We start from the raw sequence: 6,417 nt of genomic DNA, 5'->3' as shown, positions 1-6,417 counted from the left end.
AGAGCCGCAGCAAGCGAGCGCGTAAGGTCTGAGGCACCACCACTTGTACGATGTCACGGTCGAAGGGGTGTCTGCGCTTCAGCACCCCTTGGCGGTCCTCGAAGAACGTGGAGTCCTTGGACTCAGACTGTCATGCCAATACCGTTTGGCAGAAGTCGTCAACGCGTTGCTCCTCGGCTATCTTCTCTATCGTAAGAGGGGCCGGCAGGTCGTCCTGCGGTGGGGCGACCTGGGAGTCAGACGCGTCGGTTTCGGTGCCTTCTACGCGTTCGATATCGGTCGCGTCAAATTCTTCGGTCTCCTCCCACAGCGTGTGGGGTCCTTCTAGAGCCGGGGCTTCGTCATCGCCCCTCGGCTCGTCGCGTGCTCGAGCACTCGTTCTTCTTTGCGTCTCGGTTTGCTTCCGCGTAGTGACGAGCACCTGGACGGTCTGGTGGTCACACTTCGCGGTGCAGACGTGATCCACGAGCTCGTCCGAAACTTCGCGTACTGTAGTGCCCGCGTCGAAGGTGGGAATGTCGTCATCCACCTCGACGACTGGTCGAGGGTCCTCGGCGACCCTCGGCGAGATGAGACGCAATAACGCGTCCGGAACCTGATGCACGCGTCCGGGGCGGTACTGAATGGTGAAGTTGCATTCAGCCAGACGTAGCCGCCCACGCGTGAGTCTCCGGGAACTTTCGGTGACGGACATGAGCCACCTTAACGCGTCGTGATCCGTACGGACGGTGAACTTGGTGCCTTCTACGTACGGCCGTTGTGTGCAGACGGCTCACACTACGGCGAAACACTCGCGTTCAGTCGCGCTGTAGTTCCTCTTGCTGTCGTACAGCGAGTAGGACCAGTAGCCGACGGGGCGCCAGTCGTTGGACCCGTCGTGCTCCTGCAACAGCGTGCATCCAAGCTGATACGCGCTCCCGTCCGTATCTATCATGTACGGTCGTTCATACCGCGGAAGCGCGAGTATAGGTGGGGCGATCATTCGCGACTTGAGCTCCTCGAACGCGTGTAGTTGCAACGCGGTGGGATCGTCGAAGTCGGGGTCGGCATCTTTACGCGTCATATCCGTCAGCGGACGTGCAACTTTTGCAAATTCTTTGACGAAGCGGCGGTAGACGTTGCACGCCCCGAGGAACGAGCGCACCTGCGTCAGCGTCCTCGGGAACGTGAAGGTCCCGAACGCGTCGGCCGCGATCTCCGCGACGCTGACCTTACCTGGGGATATAACATGCCCCAGGTAATGGACCTTGGGCTGAAAGAAGCTACACTTCTTGAGCTTGAGGGAGATTCCGGCGCTCCCCAACAGGCTCAAGACAGTGTCGAGGTGTTTCGCGTGCTTCTCGTGCGTACACGAAAAGACGATGACATCATCCAAATAGACGAGGCAGATCTGCCAACGGACGCCTGAGAGGATGATGTCGAGCGCGCGCTGAAAGGTGGCTGGTGCCCCTTTCAGCCCAAACGGCATCCGTAGGTGGCGAAACGTCCCCATGTGCGTGGTGAACGTCGTCTTGTCGCGGTCCTCCGGCGCGACTGGTATCTGCCAGTAGCCGGAGTGGCAGTCTAACGTCGTGAAGACTGCCGCTTCGCCCAGCGAATCTATACAATCGTCCATACGCGACAACGGATACGAATCCGCTAGCGTCTTCGCGTTCACGCGCCGGTAGTCCACACAGAACCGAAGGGTTCCGTCCTTCTTTGGAACTAGGACTACCGGGGAGGCCCACTCGGTGCTGGCGGGTTCGATGACTCTCGCATTCAGCATCTTGTGGACCTCTTTCGCGACCATTTCTCGCATCGCGGGCCCTTTCCGATAGGGCATCGAGCGGATGCGCTTCGTGCCTGGCTCGAGGGGGATACGGTGTTCCGTCGCTCGAATCGTTCCGAACGTACCGTCCCACAAGCGCGAGTGCTTGCGTAGCATCTCGAGGACCTGTCCGCGTAACCTGTCATCAGTGATGTATGACAAATCCATTCCCTTTTCCCAATCCGTTGCGGGGTTTTTGGGATCCTTATCTGGTACGCGTACAGTGCCCTCCGTCGGCGAGGGGTACTCCGCGGATCGTACGTCCGCTTTCGCGATCACCTCCTCGGCGGAGCTTGGTCAGCCAGCTCCTACCTCACCGACTTGGTCGTCCAAGTCGGTAAGGTGCAACGCGTGCGCGATCTCCTCCGCGACCCGGCGCTCCGGCGTTAGGATCGCGAGGGGGTTTCGTTTCGGGTAGCCAACGACGGTGTGCTTTGGTAGCCGCCTTGTGCAACGCGAAAAAGTCGCGACGACGGCCTCGAAGGTCTAGTGCGGTAGGACGTCGGCCATGCCGTTGGTCAACCTCACCCCGTGGCGGTGCTGAAGCGACGGCTTTGGTTCCAAGAAGACGAGCCGCTTCCCCGCGGTCGTTACGCGTACGCGAGCTTGTGACATCGCGGGGATGGTAACCCAGCGGGCAATACGGATCGCCAGCGCGGCTTCTTCGAGTACGTCAGCTCGGCTCTTCTGACGGCCTTGTCGTCTGGTCGGGGGAGACGGCCCCCTCTCTTGTCGACAATGGCAATGGAGCCACCTTGACGGAGGTCGAGCTTCTGCGCGTCGACATCGATACGACGCACGTGCGCGTCTATGAACGCGGTCCCAAGGAGAACGGGAACCGCGAGCTGGTCCGCAATGACGAACGGCACCCGGAACGTCGTGTTCCGGAGCCGAACGGACAGCCGGACAACCGCGCTAAGCTTGAGCGGGTTGCCATTCGCGCCTGCCAGCCGTGGCAAAGGCGCGTCGCGTATTACGTAACGCGTCTAGTCGGGAGGAAGGTCGGCCTTACTCACCAGATTGTATCCCGAGCACGTATCAACGGCGATAGTGTGGGGCTTGAACGCGTTGTCCTCCGTGGCTATCTAGCCGAGGACATTATATATCTTCGACGTTGTCAAGCAGATGACGCCGTCGACAACCTTCAGCGCGGTCCGATTCGCGAGGTCGTTTCGCCTGAGGCGTCCGCGGCTGCTCTTTCCGCGTTTACGCGTTCTTCTTCCTTGGTCGCGGGACGTCTGTTGTTCGTTGACGTCCGCACGACTAGTCGCGTCCTTGCGCGGTTCGCGGTCCTCCCGCAGCTTAGAGCCCACGGGGGGCTCTTGGGGTTTCTTCTCGGGCGTCGGGCATACGGAAGCCACGACGTCCCTTATTTCCTGCGCCGGAATCACGCGAGTCTCGGCGTCTTCGCGTGGGGGCGTGGGGAATGTTATCGGTAAACATCCCCCGTGCCCTTGTCGGATCGCGGTGACGGGTCGATGGGATATGGACAAGACGGCTCACGCGACCGCGCGAACGTAACCGTCTTTGCGGGTTTTTGAGCTACCGGAGCTATCGGAGCTAAGCGCGTCGCTACCGATAGCTGGCGCGCCTCCGTGTCTCTCGACGAGTGGGGCGAGGGCGTGGTCCATCTCGGTCTCGCGGTTTCGTCGAAGTATTCGGATGCTTCGAGGCCTTGATCCTCCACGTCCGGACGTTGTAGAATTTGCGGGGCCGCGGGTGCCGGATCTCCTTCGCATCCCCCCCTGGGCAGGGCATGCTTATCCTCTGCCCAGTCCTGGAGGTACATTATCGCGTTCTGTACCCCCGGCGAGAGTCGGGAACGGTCCCGGTCTCCCCTTCTGTCATGACGCGGATATCGCGTGTGCGCCTGGCGGAAGTCGCGTCTCCCGCGTTGGTCGAGTTCGTTACGACGGTACCCGCCACCGCGGGGGCGAAGCGGGCGCCCGCACCCGCTCGACTCGGGTACCCTTGACGCGGAAATCGGTCCTTGCGAACCGATTGCTGGAGGAGGTTGCGCATCCCAGGACGCGTCTCCATCTGGTACTTGTAATTCCTGTACGCGGTGAATATCCGTTGCTCGGGCGACAGGAATGGACACGCGTACATGGCATGTCCGTACGTACGGCATAGCCAACAGACGTACGCGCTACCGTCTGTGGATGCGAAAGACGCGTCTCCTCTTCGGTTTTTTTGGGAACGCTTGCCGATATGCGATCCCCTCCTTGACGCGAAATGTCCAGCTCCTGCACCTTGTGGTCCGTACCACTTGGCAGGCGCGGAGTATGCGCGAACGCGGTGGCGAAGGTTCCGGTCGACCGCGTTGACGCCTGTGTGGGAGGTCGACCTCCCCCTTGCTCCATGCCTCGCGCGATGAGGACAGGGTCGGCCTGCCACTCATCTTCTCCAATATGGAGGGCTTTCGCGGGTGAACTTGTCTTGTTCGACCTCGATGGTCGACCCGCTCTCCCTTCCGGATTCGGATCCGGCAGGGGTAGGCCGTGACGCGCGCGGAATGTAGTACCTTCCGCCGTCGCTATACGGATGCTTGAGAGGTCTGTCTTCTGCGATCCGGGCAATCGTTGCAACGTCTCAGCCACGGCGGCTCGCGTCGCGGGTCGCCGGGGCTAGTCCGCGCACGAAATAATGCGCGAGTGCTTGTTCGGTGAACACCGCGGTGCACCGGAACGCGGCGGACTTCAATCGATCCTCGTACGCGTGCTCTGTCTCGTGGGGATGCTGTCGCGCGGTCGCGACTGTATCATACGCTTCACATAACACGTCGTCCGAGAGGTAGCGTTTGATGAACTGGTTGACGAGACCAGGCCAGCTTATGTCGACGTGAAGCTGGCCAGCGCGTAGTCCGCGCATGGTGTAACTCGTATACAATCTTTCCGCGTCGCGTTCAAGAAAATGCCCGAAGACGCGGACGGCAACACCTTCGGTTAGGTGTTGCGCGTTGAAGGTGATACTAATGGTAGGTTCGGAGTGGCAAGGGAAAGAAGGAGGGCAGGTTGATATGTGTGAGTGAAGGAGTTGGTACCGAGGTTTACTTGGAGCCGTCTTTCCGCGATACTTATACACTTTGAGTGTTACACTATCCCATTACTTTGCCACCTGGTAAACCGTACTCACCATATGGGCGACCAAGCGCGGTCCTCTTGTGGCCCGACCATACTGTTCTATTTCCACCTTACGAATTGACTATTGACTATCAGTGCACAACAGTTTCTAGACATTTCGAGTGACTGTAAACCATGGCCCTATGCATGCAATCGTTTCACACCTTACTAATCTGCATCCAGACATGACAGAATATTTGTCCTTGCGCAATGAACAACTTGGCATCTCTCTATTTCCACCAACGCAAAGTCATGTCATATCTCAGTCCCCATACATGCCATTGTTTCGTACCTTACTAATTTCGGTACACACTGCCAGACAACTATCACGGATAGCAACAATGTGCATCCAGACTTTCTACACATCTCACGTGATATCAGATGTGAATCACACGAATACTGTCATCAACTTGCATCCAACGGCGCACCATAACGAGAGCACAGTACAACGTCGCATGCTGACGAGAGTGTAGTACGACGGCGCATGCTGATGCAAGGGTCGCATACAGCCTGACGCTATTGAAAATGTGCGACCACATGCTGTTATCTGGAAAGTGCAAAATCGAGCGACACGTGTACATGACTCGATGGTCCGCACCCTCACCCCATATCACTACATGACACGTGTAAATTCTCAGATTTTGAGGTTCTGGGGACGAAAGTGGACTTTTGGAGGGTTATGCAAATTTTCATAAATGCCGAAAATTTGCATTTGGCCCGAACCGTTATAGGGCTGGGCTACACAGGCAATACTGCAAATCTATTGGGTGTCGGTTCGAATGCTGCAATTCTGTTGGTCTGTTATTGTCCAATTATATGCAGTCATGCTGGTGATATATCTTGAATGATCGATATACGTTTTAATTACATCATTTTGGGGGTTTCAAGTTGTTCACCATGGTTGTAATGGGTAATTACGAGTGGCCTTGGCGCTGGACAGTTGTGTGCGGTGTACACATGTACACATCGCCAGGTTGCTGCGTGTACGTACACTTGTACACGTCGCCTACATACGGTCCGGCGCGTGTCCGAGTACAGTACATGTGAATTAAAAGTACAACAAGTATTCTTCGCAAGAGACATGTACTTACGTGAGTATTCAGTGTACGTGTCACGCTGTATGCGACCCTTGCATCAGCATGCGCCGTCGTACTACACTCTCGTCAGCATGCGACGTTGTACTGTGCTCTCGTTATGGTGCGCCGTTGGATGCAAGTTGATGACAGTATTCGTGTGATTCACATCGGATATCACGTGAGATGTGTAGAAAGTCTGGATGCACATTGTTGCTACCCGTCATAGTTGTCTGGCAGTGTGTACCGAAATTAGTAAGGTACGAAACAATGGCATGTATGGGGACTGAGATATGACATGACTTTGCGTTGTTGGAAATAGAGAGATGCCAAGTTGTTCATTGCGCAAGGACAAATATTCTGTCATGTCTGGATGCAGATTAGTAAGGTGTGAAACGATTGCATGCATAGGGCC

The sequence above is a fragment of the Chondrus crispus genome, genomic scaffold, assembly GCF_000350225.1.
Source record: "Chondrus crispus Stackhouse genomic scaffold, scaffold_255, whole genome shotgun sequence".
NCBI classification, from domain to species: Eukaryota; Rhodophyta; class Florideophyceae; order Gigartinales; family Gigartinaceae; genus Chondrus; species Chondrus crispus.
This window is presented reverse-complemented; position numbering follows the sequence as displayed.